At 43.2% G+C, this 17,522-nt stretch overlaps 1 protein-coding gene across 5 annotated transcripts in view; it reads left to right on the top strand.

Annotated features, from left to right (window-relative positions):
* The window catches only part of ptprsa (protein tyrosine phosphatase receptor type Sa), a 207,812-nt gene that overhangs the window by 51,341 nt on the left and 138,949 nt on the right, over positions 1–17,522 (top strand). Inside the window, exon 1 of one of the 5 annotated variants that reach the window (XM_079575487.1) lies at positions 6,134–6,613. The exons of the other annotated variants lie outside the window; for them this stretch is intronic. The gene's annotated coding sequence lies outside the window, so the exon portion shown is untranslated. Of the gene's footprint in view, positions 1–6,133; positions 6,614–17,522 lie in introns of those variants that run through there. 5 annotated transcript variants of the gene reach the window in all.

Below are 17,522 nucleotides of genomic sequence, written 5' to 3'. Positions count from 1 at the left end.
GGGAAAACACATATACAAGCACGCCGTGCGCATGGAAAACTGCCCGAAAGGACGAGAAGCCAGAGTGTCCACTAAAGCATGTGCATAATGGTATGACCTGAAAAGGGACATGTGCTTGAGCAGTCAGGAAGAACATACAAACCCACCGGCAGTCCGTATGAGAAAAAGAAATTTGAAAACCAGGCTATAACAGAGCTAAAAAAAAAAAAATAATAATAATAAAATTAGAAAATGTCAAAACGTTGCCATTCTTTCTGTTGCTGTTTTGCACATACCTTTGGATTCAACGCTGTCTACCGTGTCTACCACTTGCTCCCTGTGTTTTCCTGAAATATCTTTGGTTTATTTAGTATCACTTCTTAACCTGCTTTCAAAAGTCGTGCCAGTTCAACAGAGCTGCAGGGAGAGCACTTTCCGAGAAAAGCCATTTTCAGACTTGGCTGTTTTAAGAGAAATGCTAGTGAGAGAGGAAAGTATACAGCAGAGTGATTGCGTGTGGTAATATAAATGAACGAAAATGATGTTTCCAAAGCAGCAGTGACAAAGCCTTACACTTTGTAGACAATAATAAAAACTGCTTGAACTTTTTTCCCCATTTTCCCCCCCAGTAATATTACACGTATTAGTACTGGATTTAACTGCAAGATTAGTGTGTGGATGTTATCTAAAGCTCTTTCCATTAAGCAAATTGCCTGTATTTTAGTTTTAGCAGATATAATACAGAACAACCACTAGAAATCCTTATTTAGCACAACATCCGAGGACTTGTAAAAAGCCTGAAACCAAATTGACAGATTTATCCAGCGCCATGTAATTCTCTGCATTTCAGTCTGTGCCATACCTCAAGCCTGAGCCCATCTCCTCCCTCAAACTGGTGTCTATCCACCAGCTCACTTGTGTATCAAGGTAATGAATTCATAATCTCTCTGCAGCTCTGTAGATCTCTATCGTGTTGGGAGATAAGAGGCAGCACTGGTGCACTCTAATAGCCAGCGCTCTGCGTCCGCTCATGCACCAGGAGAATCACCCATCACCACAACACCCTCGGCTGCAGTGGCCATTTTGAATTTGTGCTGGAAGTGTGTATTCAGAATCGGACCGGTCTAGCAGTATGTGTGTACCTGGTTAAAAAAAGGTAAAATATAAAGAAAGACTTTCCGTGAGGACCGAATACCAGGCTTCGCGAAATCTGAATGTACTTTAAAGGGATATTTCAGGATTTTTGACATTGGGCCACATTTCCTAGTTATCCAGAGTGTTGTTGACTTCTGGAGATATTTTTTTTGTGTAATTCATGCAGTCCTTATATTTGAAGAGCTTAGTGGCGCTAGGCTAGTGCATGTCTATGGTATCAGCTAGCCTGCATTAAAAACAGTCTGACCCGCTCCACAGTGCACCTGAGGTAAATCACTTATAACGCCAGATTAACCATATAAATGTCTGTGTCGATAGAATCTTTTTTTTTTTTTTTTTAATATAACTGACCTTGTATCACATGAATTACCGCATTTTGAGGGACTATTTTCTTTTAGATCAATCCGCCGCTGCGTAGCTTACAACCACGAAGATGATGCTGCTCAAATATAAATGCAAAACAGTTATAATGATTCTATTAACACAGACATTTATATGGTTCGTCTGCCGTTATTAGTGATTTGCCTCAGGTGCACTGTGGAGCGGGTCAGACTGTTTTTAAGGCAGGCTAGCTGATACCATAGACATGCACTAGCCTAGCGCCACTAAGCTCTTCAAATATAAGAACTGCAGGAATTTAAGAAAAAAATATCTCCAGAAATCAACAACAATCTGGATAACTAGGAAATGATACCCTGTGTCAAAAATCCTGAAATATCCCTTTAAAATGAAGCATTAAATTCTTCCAAAAGACAAGATTTCCTGGCTCGCTCAAACCTCTGTCACAGCAGAGTAAATATCTGAAACGTTGGCACGCTTCTGAAGTGACTGAACTTGTGGCGGGAGGTGGCACTTCCCGAGCTGGGGAGTACGGGTGCGCTGGTCCTTAATTGTGTTTTTGGTGGGTGATGAAATGCCCTCCATTTGAGCACGGGCTGGCAGTAAGTGGACTGTCGCCTCCAGGGACAGGGTGAGCGATGGCCCGCCGCTATCCGAGGTGATTGTGTCTCAGCCCCTACGGGTGACAGAGACGAACGGAGGGGAGTTGTCAGGCAATAAGGAAAAAATGTGGAAAAAAAAAAATCACTTAAATTGCACTCATCTTGATTTGTACACACTAAAATGGCCTCATTACCAATTTATTTCTTACTGCCTCCAGTTTGATTATGGCTGCAACTTACAGTAAAAGCAAGCTTTAATAGTGTTATAATTACACCATTCACGATTGCCATGTTTTAATTACCCTGTCATTAAAGCAGATCATATATTTGAATATACTCAATGCTTCATTTGCTCTCCCGTTTTTGGGCAACGCTTTTCTCCATTTTCTTTTCATTTTCTCTTAATTTTTTTGCGGATTGAGGAAATATTTTGAAGAATCCAGGACAGATTTGAGATGATATACATGTTGCCAGTGGCGGTGGCTTATGATGTAAACTCTAGGTGGGGCTGTCGCCTTCTTTCTAGTGCTCTTTGAAACTCCACAAACTCAAGGAGCTTCCCGACTTCATCTTGTGTTGCCAACTTGTTGCCAACTTTGCGTTGCCAAAGAGCTTTTGCAAAGGGTCGTCAATTAACAAACAATATCTGTATAATCTAGTGGTGTTGGAAAGTTTCTCTTCAGTGATTTGAGAGGCCGCGTGTGAGGGAATGTGACCAATGAGAGTCAGCAAAGCCCCTGCATGTGCCTAACGTAGGTCTCAAGACTGCTGTGCATCCTCTGATATTGGCTGCCGGGCTATGTGTGTATGTGCAGGAGGCGGGACTTAAATCTGCCTGTTTGAGTGTGTGTATGTGTGTGACTCGGAGTCAGGATTAGTATTCTTAGCGACAAAAATCATTATCAGATGTATGCAACCACAATGATAGGCCACTAGCTGCGAAACAACTTTAAAATTACCAATACAATTTGGGTAGTGGCTGAGCGGTTTGCGCCTTACAGCAAGAAGGTCCCGGGTTTGATTCTCGGGCCGGGCATGCGGGCCTGTCTGTGTGGAGTTTGCATGTTTCTCTCTCTGTGTCTGTATGGTTTCCTCCGAGTGCTCCAGTTTCCTACAGCTAAAGGACATTTGCAGCTTATGACATTTGTTGCTGCTGGTCAGAACCCACAGCGCTGTTTAACATCAGAGAACAAAAATGTCTTGTCATCACTCCGACATGCCATCAAGTCCTTGTCTGCAGTAGCGGAAAAAAGCAGCAATTGGCTGTGGATTAAAAGGAAAGATAGTACCTGGGCTGTTAGATGAAACAGGTGGGTTAGAAGCTGAGGGGAGTGTACCTGGGACGCTGGGTATCACTGTTGAGCCCTCTGGAGATGTTGTGGGCTCATCAACGAAACATCAAGGAAGGAGGGCACCCACCTGATGACCCCAGTGAAGCATCTACCCATCAAAACACCTAGTTCTAGACCATGACCAAGAGTAGTGACTCAAATTAGGGATTGAAACATCAAGTCCTAGTAGCTCTACCTCTATCACCCAGAAACATACACAATAGGTTAATCCTCCTGCCAGGTGATTCTGACCATCAGCCTGGATCGTCATCTTGGAGATGGGTCCCAGCACTGCACTGTTCGTACAGATTGGCCCTGTGCAATCAAAGGATGGGTCAAACGCAGAGGGAAAAATGTCTCTGCTTGAACAATAACGTATACCATAACACCCTAGCACCTTAGCCCATGTAGCCCATTGACACCAGCAGTCCCTGAATGATATTTATTGGATGTGTTCCAGTAACTGTTTTTGCCTGTTTCCCAGATACCTGGTCTCAGGCTTTCTGTGTGGAGTTTGCATTGGCTCCCCGTGCCTGCGTAGGTTTCCTCCGGTTTCCCCTACCACTAAAAAAACATGTATAATAGGCCAGGATGAATGAGAGTGTGTTTGAGTTTGCAAGTGTGGGACAACAGATACAAATTAGCCCCTAAAAAATACCTGAAACCTGTCAAAGTGTTTCTGTAACTACTGATTTACATAAGTAGACTGGATATAATTTCAGGACTATTTTGGGGCCAGCATGTCTTCAAAACCACAACACAAACTCATCAACTCATACAGTAGCTAATAATCAGTCTACGAATAATCCAAACCCTTTGTTCACATCTCAGACAGTAGTGCATTACAGACGGCCAGTTCAGTGAGCAGCATTCCTTGAACATTTGGAGCATGCATCAGACAGAACATGCTGTAGCATCATTCTGCAACAGGATCCCAACAATTAAACGCTTACCCCCTGAGCACTCGCCACTTCGTCCACTCCCTGAATATACACACGGCACTTACGCACACTCCCAAGCCAAACGAAAGTGCGCATACTCCAAAGCTATCCGGTGGAAGGATGAAGGCTCCTTTGTGGCACAGTCTCATTATTCTGTTATGGATTGCACATGTCAGGCCGTAAGTGCTCTTTTTATCCTTCCAAAGCACTGTCCTCTGCCACTGTGCGCATTTCCCTACTCGAGTGAAATTTACCATGTTAAGGCCCTCGCCACCAGGGGAACCGCAGTGAGAGCTCTGGGTAGCGGCTAAGATTTAGCAGCCTGATTAAATAAAGGGCTGTAGTGTGAGTAAGAAGCCGTGGGAGGATTCTTTGCACGTTTTTTACTCCATGGTTAAATTGATTAGATCGTCTGTGGTGCGCACTGGTCCTCTTGCGCACTTTTACAGCTCTTTATGGCGTGCTACATGTCACACTGGGTTTTAAGCACAGAGCAGAGAGAGGGCAGTGGAGGACTGCTGGTGCTGCAGGGTGGCTCGCTGCCAGCACACAGCTAAGACAGGACTTTTTACTACAGCCGATCCTCATTCATTAGTGCCTGTATGCTGTAAAAGGGGACAGTCACAATGTACTGGTCTACATCTTTTAGCTAGAGGGCAAAAAAAAAAAAAAACACATTAGTGTCATTTACTTGCATTAAACTTTTGAAAAGCACATCATAACATCACCCATCTTAAGATAATTTCTTATTAATACAGTGTGTACAGAGTGTTTTTCAGTAAACACGCGTTCCAAGAAAGAAGAACTATTTCAAGTAAAAAAAGAAAAACATCTGGGCATAATTAGGAATTTCAGAGGAAATGGATGTGTTCCATCAGCTGGAAATAGGAATCTGTCAAAAAAGATGGTTGCAATGACCCAAAATTCTCCAGCAATCTCTGCTGGAGATCTGCAAAAGTTGGCTGGGTCGAGAGGGTCAGAAAGTTACCAACTTCAAAACGAATATAATTAGCTGCTCGTTCACAAATAAACTGCTAACTTTCACTGTTTCTAACTTATACCTAGCAAAGAGTCAAACACACAGTTGAGCAGTGTAACCTCCTTTGTTAGCAGCATGCTCCAGGCAAACAACAGAGTGGGGGTCACTTGATTGATGTGTCTCCACTGTGTGTCTCTCCTCGAAGCTGGACACCAGCTGTCACTCCTCACATTCAAGCGTCACCAGCCAATCAGACATTTGACTTCTGCTGGAAAACACATGATTGGACAAAGTTAAGTACAGAAACATACCTTTTTGTTTTCTTACTTATTGTATTGTAAAGATGTATACTAAATGCCGGTATGGTCAATTGAAGACCACTAGATTTACCCATGTGCAATTTGCAAATCTATGTGCAAGATTATGTATCATTATTAATTATAATTGCAAGACTACATAAAAAAGTTCCAATTGTTGTAATGCTGACTACTTCACAAATCCTGCAAAAAGGATAGTGGTCAGTTTGTCATTGTTGTCTTGCCTACAACATTTACAGTGTTGCATAACAATGAACCATTAACAGAACGTTGGTAACAATCCAACTAATTTCAATTACATAATGAATAACTTACTTGCGTTTGGAACTGCTCCTCACTCAGCTGTTACTCTTTTATACCTGTGTCAGTAGGCGTAATAACCCAGTGCGTCTTCAGTGTTGTTTTCACCGAAGGCTTCTGAACGCAGCACTGATCTCGTTCCCCCCCCCCCCCCCCCCCCCCCCTGCTCTGCTGCTGTGTGTGTGTGTGTGCGTATGTGTGAGAGAGTTGGGAAGGGAGAAGGAGGGGGCATCTGCCTGTGTGTCTCCCCACCCCCAGTCGGTACGAGGTGCATTTGGGAAGAAAGAAATCTAAACCTGGGACGCGAAGATAACGAGGCACCAATAAAGAGGTGTACGCTCGGTGCCCCGTGCGTCCCCGTATCGCGCGCGGATTATTACGCGGTATTTGATTTTTTCTTTCACCGCGGAGCTTCTTGGCGTGGAGCGTGTGATGTGGGGAAAGGAATACAAGCGCACACCGGGAATAATATGACTTTTTTACGTGCCTTTTCCCAATAACAACTGACTTATATGCCGGCGAGGGAAATGGAATATTGCTTTTTGTACATGTTGGGATGAAGGAACTGCTTTTTCTGTCGGAATACGCGCCGTTAACTTCGAGGATAAAAGCGTGAACCCCGTCAAACACAGGGGGGTTCGCTTTTGGACTTTCACGCATCGAGCAAACGGTAAGTTTTCCCCATTCTACATCATTGTTTGTGCTTTGTGTGTTACAGCTAAAGCATTTTAACCATCAACATGTGTTCAACATTTCTATTTCGTAAATCTGGACCGCTTTATCCACGGGGTGTCTTCGCGTAAAATGGCACTGAGAACTGTAAAAAAACAAAAAAACACACACAAAAAAGAAACACTGGCGGCTTTGGAGTTAAGTGGTGAGTTTTTTTGAATGGATCGTTCTGGGTCAGCTTTGGTGAGAAAGTGGCAGAAACGCCGCACAAACATTGGCTCCGCGAGACGTAAGATAAACAACGCAGTGATTGAAAACTTTTGCGACGGCGCGACCTCCTATGTTGAATACAGGCTGTGGAGAGTTTTCAGCGCTGCAGGCTACGCATTACGGTCGCTCCCACTTGTTTCATCCAACCAATCGTTTGCCTGTGGTCAACTTTTGCAGTTGCATTCGTTAAGCTACTCTCTTGGATGAGTTGCGTTCCACAAGCCTGCTCGATTTTGTAAAGCAACATTTGGCGCACGGTGACTGTTGTTCAAATGTGACTTAAAGGAATAGTTCACCGTTTTTCCATACTGAGATATGTTCTAACCTGAGCTCAGACGAGTTGATACGTACCTGTCTGGTCTTTGTGTGTGCCCTCAGTCATGCAAAACGACCAAAGATGTTGTTGGCATTTGGCCTCTCCCAATGTATTCCTATAGCTCCAAACGGGGTGAAGTTGGAAGCTACCATGCTCCTCCACTAGCAAGCACAAAGATCAGACAGGTACGTATCGACTCGTCTAAGCTCAGGTAAGAACATATCACTGTATGAAAGAACTGTGTGCCCTCAGTCACACAGAAAGACCAAAGATGTTTTTAGCATTGGCATCTCCCAGTGTATTCCTATAGCTCCAAATGGGGTGAAGTTAGAAGCGACCAAACTCTTCCATGGGCACGCACAAAGATCAGACAGGTACGCATCAACTTGTCTAAGCTCAGGTAAGAACATAACTCAGTATGGAAAAATGGTGAACTATTCCTTTAAGGCTACACTGTTTTCGTTGCAAACAGAAGAAGCGCTTTGATATGATTCTTAAAGGAGCTATACCTGATTTTTCTTTTCTTTTTGTAAGGTAAAATAATGTTTTGCCCCTTTAAAAGTATGTTGTGAAAGTAGTCGTTTGTGGAAAAAAATCAGCCTGATGCGCCATATTATGATTTGTTGATGTAGTGTCTGGTCAACCCAAATAGTCAATCTGTGACGAAATGGGTTTATCTTTTAAGGACGGCCGTGACGGTAAAAAAAAATACAATTGCGTCACATTTTGACTGAAAAGGTTCAAAGTTAGGTATGGTCCCTTTAACTGTGCTCTCTGTTTCATTGATAGGCCTACCCCTCCTCTACCTGACCCTCCACAATATCCAAGCAACTGCCGGCCAAAAAAAGATCAGTGGAGCAATACGCTTCACTCACGGCAGTCGCCAAACAGCACTGGAATAAACACAGTTGTTACTCTCCACTTTAACACGATGCAGATGTTTAAACAGAGATGGAAAGTCAAAGGGTTCACCCCACAGGACAGCCTAGCTCTCTTTGCAATGTGAATTTGCATTGTTAATGGCAATTTACATGTTCTTAATTCAATTCCATCTATCTTGCTTTTCTGTATCAACCCCCCCTGCTGGCTTGTATAAATAAAGCCATTTGTCTTATGATGAGAGTCACATGTTGACTGTCAGGAGCCAGTAGAAGTCTTGTCCTTCAGAGTAATTGGACAGCCGTACACCAGGAGGCGGCACATCAACTGTGTTCTGGCTTCTTAATGTGGCTTTAATTGAACAATTTATCACCTCTGATCACTGTCAGCTAAGTGGGAAGGAAAAAAGACAAAAGGCAATGAAAATGCCAAGGATAAGCTGGCAGGCACAGCAGGCCGGGCGTGACCAGCATCTGTCACCGCGGCAACAGTCAAGGTGCGACTTTATTTGATCAAATTATTTTGTCCGTACAAAATGACTGATCGATGCATTTGTGAGTGGCGAGCTTGTAAGCGGAGGAAATGAGCAGCAGAGGAGAAGGGGGCACTGGGAACATTACACCCTTCAAAACTTCTTTTATTGGGCCCAACTTTAGATTTCTCCCTGGAGCACCACTCTCTACTCTTGGAGAGAAGCTAATTGAATTGCGCCCCGGATATGATGCTTTTTCTTTCTTTTGCCATTTGTTCCCCATGCAAACGCCAACTACAGGCTTGTTTAAGGACTTCCTTGGGGTTTTGAAATTCATTTCCCCTGCCGTTATAGTTTTTGCTTCATCCCCTCTGGGTAGCCGGAGCTGGTGCTTGTGACAGCATAAAAGGATGGCGGTGTCTGCGTTTTATTTTATATTTTACCAATTCAATAAACGCATTACTGAATTTGCTTCCATTAAAGTGATAGTCTGGAAGTTTAAATGTTTTAGAATAGAAAGATGTGCAAAAGCAACCATTTATTACTTTACTTTTGATGTAAAGTAAGTAATAATATATATATTATTTTTTGTAAAATCCCTCCTTCCCGGATCTCGGCAACTAATCAGAGTCTAGTATCCTCCCGCGCTGACCAATGCGATGAGCTTTTCCTGTGAACCAGCCTGTCAGGTCCAATCAGGAGGGGAGTGGGAGGAGCTTGATCGTTTACATTTGAAAATTCTGTTCCTGCTCTCCTCATTTTGCAAACTAAGAAGGGTTTTTTGGTTAAAAAGGGTAGGAATTTTGATAATTTACTTTCAAATTCCACTCTATCTCTCCCCACTTTGCAAACTTGCAGACAATCACGTTAAGCATCTTATAGTTCAGGGTCAATTATCCTTTTCAGTCCTCAAAACAATCACTGTTAAGTCTAAAACCTCATTTGATGCCTACAAACATCTGGATTATCACTATTAAATACATTTTGACCTATTAACATGTGTTCAAGCCTACATAACCTTTTCTCAGCGCTCTGTTTTCCACTCTTGAGTTCAAACCAACAGTTCAAAGCTCCCTCTTTATTTGAATCACCCAGTACCCTGTTCAGTCTCAAATTAGGAGTGTTTTAGTAGCATCAAGTGTCGCGCAATTAGTTGCATTGCACTTGACGCGAGCGTGCAGTTAATAACAGCTGCTCAGAAGTGACTGTCATCGCAGTGAAAAAGAGAGGAATGTGAGTTGCCGAGCCACTGTTGCACTCCCAGCTAATTGTGTTTATTCATTTTAATTTGCTCCAAGTGGTAAATCAGTGCTCTTCCAGACACACAAGGTGCAATTAGTCTGGCTGCGAAAACAGGAGGTACTGTGTCTTATAAAGTGTCTCCCCCCCCCTCCTTCTTCCTTTCATTAGTGGATTAGCCGTTTTTCCTTTACTCGTATTTGTTTCACGGAACTCGGTAGACAGGTAAAAACTCAAGGCTCCAGATGCTATTCAGGCGCAATTAATAGTTCATTCTGTATCGCATCCATTACAAAAATATTGTGCGATCTCTGGGTTCCTCCTACACTGAGTGACGCACAAAGACACAAAGAGTAACACCATCATAATGCCGACAACCGAGAGGATTCATTGGGGGGGGGGGGGGAAGACAGCTCTTAATGTTTTTCTATATCTTACTCTACTTTTTCAATCAAAATAGTTATTTTTTATTACATTCTTTGAGGGGTATTCCAAATGAAAGTCTGTGTACAGTCAAATATCTAGTGTAGAAAATGCAAGTCTTACAACACGACTCCCTTTTCTGTGTCGAAACTATTATCCAAGGTCAAAAGCAAACTTTGCATTCAAGTCTGACACCGATGCTCACCGTGTACTCACTTTTGTGGCTGCAGCTGGATCCAGACTAGAGCTTTTGAGCGTAGGGACATGCTTATTATCGTTTAGGAACGTACTTAAGAATAAAATTGCCAGACAAGAAGTAAAAGCAGGTTTTTGAAGACAACAAAACCAAACATTCACAATATTTGCATTTACTCGACGCTCGTGTGCGTGTGTGTGTGTGTGTGTGTGTGTCATCTCCTTTCCCTGTGACTAACCCATGGCCATAGGGAAGAAACACGATCAGGCTGACAGGAAGATGAACTATTGAACGACCACTCACTTGCAGATGCTATAGTCCTTGGAGTTCTACATGCCCTCATTGGACCTCGTTGGATGCAAATAGGCGAGGTTGTGACCCATCGGGGGCAGTCTAAATAAAGTTGTATTTGCTTGCCAACTCCCAGAACTCCACAAAAAAAAAGAAAAAGAAAAAAAAAAAGCTCAGCGCTCCAAAACAAGCACTGGTTTCCCGGGCAGAGATGAGACTGCTGTAGAGGTGGGTAGATAAGACAAAGCTAAGATAAGGTGTGTGAACTCCCAAGCATCGATTGGTGGCTGGCTGGGATGAAGTATATGCTGCTCTCTCCAACTGTCAACTCTGTCTGGGGTTTGCTTACACTTTACTTATGGGCCTACTTAATTTGTTTGTTTTGAGTCAACAGTCCTTTGGCCACTTCAGATATTGAGATGCCAGGCAAGCCAAGACTCACTATAGGTAATTGCAACAAGCAATATTAGTAATGTGGTGAGAATACGTTGACAAAAAGTTAATATCCATTTAGTAGCAAATTCTCTTAAATATTTGTGCCTATCTCAAACAAGGAAAAATAAGAGGCTTCCACCTCGAAGGGCATCTGGACTCTCGAAGGCTGACTCAGAAAGGCCAAACGTTGCCATGGCGATCTCAGCTGTATTTTACACAAATCTAAGCCTATTGTCTAAAAACCCAGCTAAAATATAAGACTAAACAAGTTTTAGAAGTCTTTTCCTTCTGCCCTACCTGCTCTGTGTACAGAATAGAACGCTAGCCCTCGCCAAACATTGTAATCCCTGCCTTAGTGTTTGTGGGAGCCTTTTGGGAATTGTCCGACCCGCTGCCACCTCCCCAGCCTCCTGTGCGCGCTCCCCTGGTACCTCAAGGTTCTTACCGAAATGATTCGCTCCAGCTCCTTCTGATGAAGTGACAGTAATCTGCTTTTGACGCTGCGCAGGAGCCGGGGCCACGTGTTGATGCCTTCTACTCCCTCAGTCACTCCCATAAAAAAAATGTCACACTTGAGCAATTACTTCAACCACTGTACTGATATGAACACTCAGGTTTCTTCGGGCCGGAAGCTCTTTGAGATGCAATTTACACAATTTCAGTTATTTCTCGTAGGGCTAGCGGGAAAATTGTGATCAAATCATCATTTGAATAGTAGATGCTATTATATAGGTAGTGCAATAATTCTCTACCAATATCTTCCAGTTTGGTGTTATGAAACCTGCTCAAGTAGTTCTCACTTCTACAAAGATTTTCTATTTCTGGCCTCTCTAAAGTGTAAATTTGCCCTTTCTTGATCTTCATTTAAATAAAGTTAATCTCTTTAATTGTAATCTGTACTTGTAATCGCCTGAAAAATTGCACTTAGATAATTTTTAGCTTGTCCTTCTGGCTTCCTGTCTGCGTCTCCTTCGGGTGCCCATACTGTTAGCAGTGTCTGTCTAAGTGCGCTTCATCACCAGCTGGCGTCCCGAAGATTGATGCACAGCCGTCCCCCTCGAGGCGTCTGCTCCCTCCCTTTTAGTAAACCGGGTCTGGCAGGAAGGCGAGCCCCCCTGCGCCCTGGCAATTTGACCCCAGTGAGGTCTCAGGCTCACGGTGATGGGAGGACTGGTGGGTGGGGGTCAAAATCCCATTCTTCTGCCTGAAGGGTCCGAACAGGCTGCGGCTCATTTAGAGCCGGCGCATGCAGCCTGCGTCAGTGGTTCACAGCAGCCTGTTGAGCCATCTGTGTGATGCGAGGATGTGGAATCCAAGAACATTTCTTATAGTTGACAATAATTCAAGCGGATGAAAGCGTTTTAAGGCCATAAAAAACACATCGGAAAAGATGTGGGGTGAAACAGATGACCTGTGTGGAGGGTCATGTGACGTATCAGTGCAACTTCCATTTGTGCCATTTTAGAAGATGTATTGTGGAGTACTATCTATGTATATCATGATAATCATTCAAAATTGTGAAATGAGCAAGAGAGTGGGGAATACTTAATGAATAGCCTGTCTTGTATACAGTATAGCTTTTACTAGTATCATTTATAAACAGACAAGGCCTTTTGATGCAATTTTGATTCACTGCATAGCCAACTTTAAGATATTATTAAAACAAAAAGATGGGATAGTGCTAAAAGAATTGGCCATGAAATAAAAGTGTACTACGGTACTACTAGGCTAGTGCAATAACAAAAACAAAACATTTGTTTCTTTTATTTTCTGATGTATAACTCTTATGTACCATATGGTATATTTGGTAGACTGTAAATGATGAAATTCTTTGACATTTCGTACGATCATAAACGATTTATATCAATATGTAAGCACAGACTCATGCATCGGTTTCTTGCATGAGTATAGTGGAAAGTTTATGTGATGATTACTTGAATGAGAGATAAGGGGTAGGTTTACTATAAGTTCTTTGAACTTCTTCCTACTCCTTTTGAGCACAAAGTCTTGTTTTGTATTTTTTCTTTCTGTAAAATGTTGATATACTTTTTCTGCTCAAATGAATAAATAAATGAAAAATGAAATGAATGAAGTTCTAAGGGGGAAACGCGTACTTTTTCATAAAACTGTGTGTGCCACTTTCATTTTCTATGTGTTGATGGGAGTTATTCAAATTTGATTTTGTAACAGGTCATTGGTCTTACTGCACTCACAAAACAGCCTGATTCACAGCGGGCCATGTAGCTTTGGTGAAAAACAGTGAATAGAATAGGTGTGTGTGATTTTGCCTCTATATGTGTGTTAAAAGCTGTTAATCCTGTGGTGCTTATTGTGCGAACAGAGGAGAGAGCCTTCGGGCAAGATGGCTGGGCCTATTCAAATAATCCTTACACCCCCCTTCACCCAGTGCCCCCTTTTGCTTTTGTTACTCGCTCACCCAAACTTTTCGGGGGGACATCTGGTCGTAGGAGGCGGAGGCGCTTCCAAGCGAGGGGGGGGGGGGGGGGGGGCTGGGAGTAACTCTTGTGCGGCCTGAGGGGAGCTCTAGGTGACTGCCACAATAAAACGTGTACGTACAAGACCACCGGCGGGGGAGGCAAGGCAAGACCGGGGGGGCATGTTGTTGTCATCATCGAGTGGAGAGAATAGGAAGTGGGCAACTAAAGAGGGGTAGACAGATAATTGATGGGTAGAAGTGATTGTGCGCAATACTTGCTGCTAAATTCAGGCCTCTGGGAAGTAGTGATTGAGATAAAACTGTGTAAAAAGCAGCCAAGAGTGCACTGTTGTTGGCAAGAATAAGGAGAGTGAAGGAGGACGAAGATGGGCCTGAGGATGGGGGCTGGTAACTTAGAGCAGAGCAGGCCTGGGCTACGAAGAAGTATAACTACAGTACCTGCCTGTCAGCCTAATATTATAGTTCCATGGCTTGAATCCACTAGTGGTTTTGACCTATCATGTAGCAGTATGAGTGAGCAGGTTTTATACTGTGTTTTTCAGACAGTTTCATTTTTACTAACAGTTACAAATAACATAAAAGTCCGTCTTCTTCACAAACGCTTTAAACCGGAGCCACCCTTGACTGATATTACAATGCTAATATTATTTGCACTGTGATATCAATCTGTCCTCAGCCAGGTTACTGTAAGCACTTGCTTCAAGATCAAGAGAAATGTATTCATTTAACATTCAACTTAAGGGTGCAGTGCTGCTGTTTCTGTTGGTGAACAACTCCATTTCCGTTTCAGCGGTGACATATTGATTTTTGCAGGCTTCGCCAGGGCTTCATTTATAGAACAAGTGATTGACAGCTGTCGAGCAATGTTGTTCAGTCTAGGTCTGTCTTTACTTATGGCTTTTTCTGTCCTCTTGAATGACCAAAGCAAATCTTCCCACATCAACCTTTAATCAAACTTGGACGTTGGCAGATTTATCATGATTCATCTGCTAAAAAGCTTCTCAAAAGTTTATGAAGTCAGTTATTTCATTATAAATCTCCCTTCTCCCAAAATTGCCTTCCAAGAGGCTCTACTATAAAAATGTGTGCGGTAATAATTTCTTTGGAAGCCCTAGTACCTTTTAAAACAGCATGCTTTTCATCCCAGTGTGTAACAAAAAATACACACTCCTGCCTTGCTGCAAAATTAAAGGACGGTGCAAATGAAACAAAAGAAAAGCCGGCACCGGGGGACAAAATCTTTTCTTCTTTGCGTTTGCACTTTGCATCTCAAGCTCTCAGACAGAAAAGTGCTCAATACTGAAGAAATTCAATATAGAAGTTGACAGTTGTGTTTAAATTGACAGTAATTGATATTACTGCCCGAACTGATCACAATAAGACGCTCTTCATTACATTGTAGTCTGATTGTTATAACAGGACCTGTGTGAGTATCTGCATGTAAGTGTACTCCACCAACCATAGGCTCCCAAATACAGCCGCCGTTGCTTGTAGTCTACCTTTGCTTCAAGTTTTGTGGCACAAAATGAGAAAGTAATCTGCGCATTTCCCAAATAGGTCTGGCACTTGCAGGGGCTAGACCCCTAATTAACTTTAAAGTCTTGGTGTCAGCGAAGATAATCCTGATTAAAAGGCAGTGGAGGCTGGGGGCAGAATGACAACATGGCAATCAGCGATAGGAGCCATGTTTGGGCAGATTAACATTAACAGAGGGCGGAGGGTGCCCTTCCTCTGCTGTCCCCCCTTTGTTTAAGGATTAGATGCATGGCAGAATAATGATGGCACACATTTCAGCTTTGTGTAATAGACCCCAAATTATACCCAAACACACGCTGAGTAAAGTAACACGGTATTACTTTTTGTTTTCGAGAATGGAATCGTCGCCATGTTACTAAAGGAGAGTGGTGACGCACAGTACGTCTAAATGGTTTCTCCAAAGTAAATAAATAGCCATGTTATCTGTATCAGCCTGTTTGGTGTCGATGCAGCAGGAGATTGTGTTGACACAGTGGGACGTCAGTGTGTCTTTGATTACACTGCAGCCTAAAGCCACCAAGCGGGATCTGTGGGAGCAGATAAAAAATTACATACTACGCGCTAGGGCTGCACAATTTTGATGAAATTCCTAATTGCTAAAAGTATTGTGATTTTTTTATTTATTGGTTTATTTGGTTGGGGCAGTGCATGTTAATTGCCAATGATATTCTACTGGCTAAGAAACTGCTTACTAATGGTCATCATTCACATTGGGATTACAAGTACTACTACGCTCTGATGACAATGGTGCCGATAACATGCGAGGGAACCAAAGTGAAGCGTATGGTGAAATGTTCATGTAATTACACACTATCTCCATCACTACATCTTGTCCTTCAGCTAAAGACACCATCTGCCGAAAATCTTGTCATTATGCGCTGGAAAGCCCTCTTTTTTTCTTCCCCAATGTGCATAACAGTTAAGTCTCACACAAGTCAAGTTAATGGAGGGTGAGGCGAGTCTAGACTTAGCTTGGAGTCTGCCTTTTACCCAGGGTTAAGTGGTGAAGTGGCTGGTAAAAAAATCCATCTGCCAGCCCCCTCAAGGCAGAGTCTCTGACATTTGTCTCCCTACTGCACCCAATATGTATTCTCAACGGGGTGGATAAGGGGTTAAAAATGGGGAGAATAAGTCATGTCTGGGTTTCTCTTTGCCCCCCGCTTTACCCCGAGCTTAGTGCTGAGGCAAATAAAAGAAAGAGCGGAACAATAAATGCAAGGGGTGCGCTGTTGGAAGTGGCTGGGGGAGCAGACAGGAAGGAGATTGGAAACAGGAGGTAGATGGAGAGCTGAGGGTCCTCCTTTTTTCATGGAGATAAAGGAGCCCTAATGAATTTGAACCGACGCCCTCCAGGGACGTACCATAAGGGCAAAAGCAGGAAGGAGCAGATTGGGGTTTTGTGGCTTTTTTCAAACGCGGCCAAACTGTCTTTCCAGCGCGCAGGGGTGCTTCGCATTCTGCAGCCGCCTTGATGGCCGTTACCTTCGCTTGCCAACTGCCACGGCGCAGACCTGTGCCAGGACTTGGAATGCGACCAGGAGAGATGTCGCTGATTGGCCAGACTGTAGCCCAATCTTTTTGCCAGCAACATCATTTATCTGTCTATTTGGTGACCTTGTTTGGAGTAACTAGGTGCTTAGATGAACTGGTTCAAAGGAGACATATCATGCAAGTTCGACTGACTTTTTGGAGCTTTTAATTATGTTATAACATTGGTTCCTCGTCCCTTTGGTCCTTTCCTCTACTACTGAAGTGCTCCGATCTGTATTTCCTGGATTATACTGTGTCGTAGATAAAACACAAAACTGCCCATATCCAGCGTTGGATCTGCTCTGAGCAGTTTTGCGCTCAAAGTGTATTCATACTGTGCCTTCCAACTGCTGCCTGCAGAGGGAGCTCCGGGTGAAATCCTGCCCTCTGAGTCTCAGTGTCACTGTCTCATTCCAACGATGTGTACTTCTAAAAAGAGTGTTACATAGACAGATTTTACTGTCAATCACAACCTCTTATTGATCATCACTAACAATGTAGAGGACCGCATGTGATGAACCTTCTCGTATAGATATAGAGGTAATGATTAGCCAGAGCAAGCTGTGAACCTTTGCCGTTAATAATGAAGTGGGGCCCCTTCATTGTAAATCACAGGGAGGCTGTGTTTGTCTGGAGCCTTTTACAGACTTGCCGGGGGATGACATTTACTCTAAAGGGCTGTTTGGGATCATGGGTAAGAAAATAACCTTGAAGGGACAAGAGATGGTACTTGGTGTCTCAGCTTTTTCCATGAACACTGACCGAATTTAACCTGCTTAAATGAAATTGTGTAACAATTATGGCAAAGGTCCTCCTGTGTGCGCTGACAATCAACCTTCAGCGCTTTAGGAGTGTTGCTGAA

This window comes from Gobius niger, assembly GCF_951799975.1.
Source record: "Gobius niger genome assembly, chromosome: 17".
Taxonomy (NCBI): Eukaryota; Metazoa; Chordata; class Actinopteri; order Gobiiformes; family Gobiidae; genus Gobius; species Gobius niger.
The sequence above is the reverse complement of the archived record's forward strand: the minus strand, read 5'-3'. Positions and strand labels throughout refer to the sequence as shown.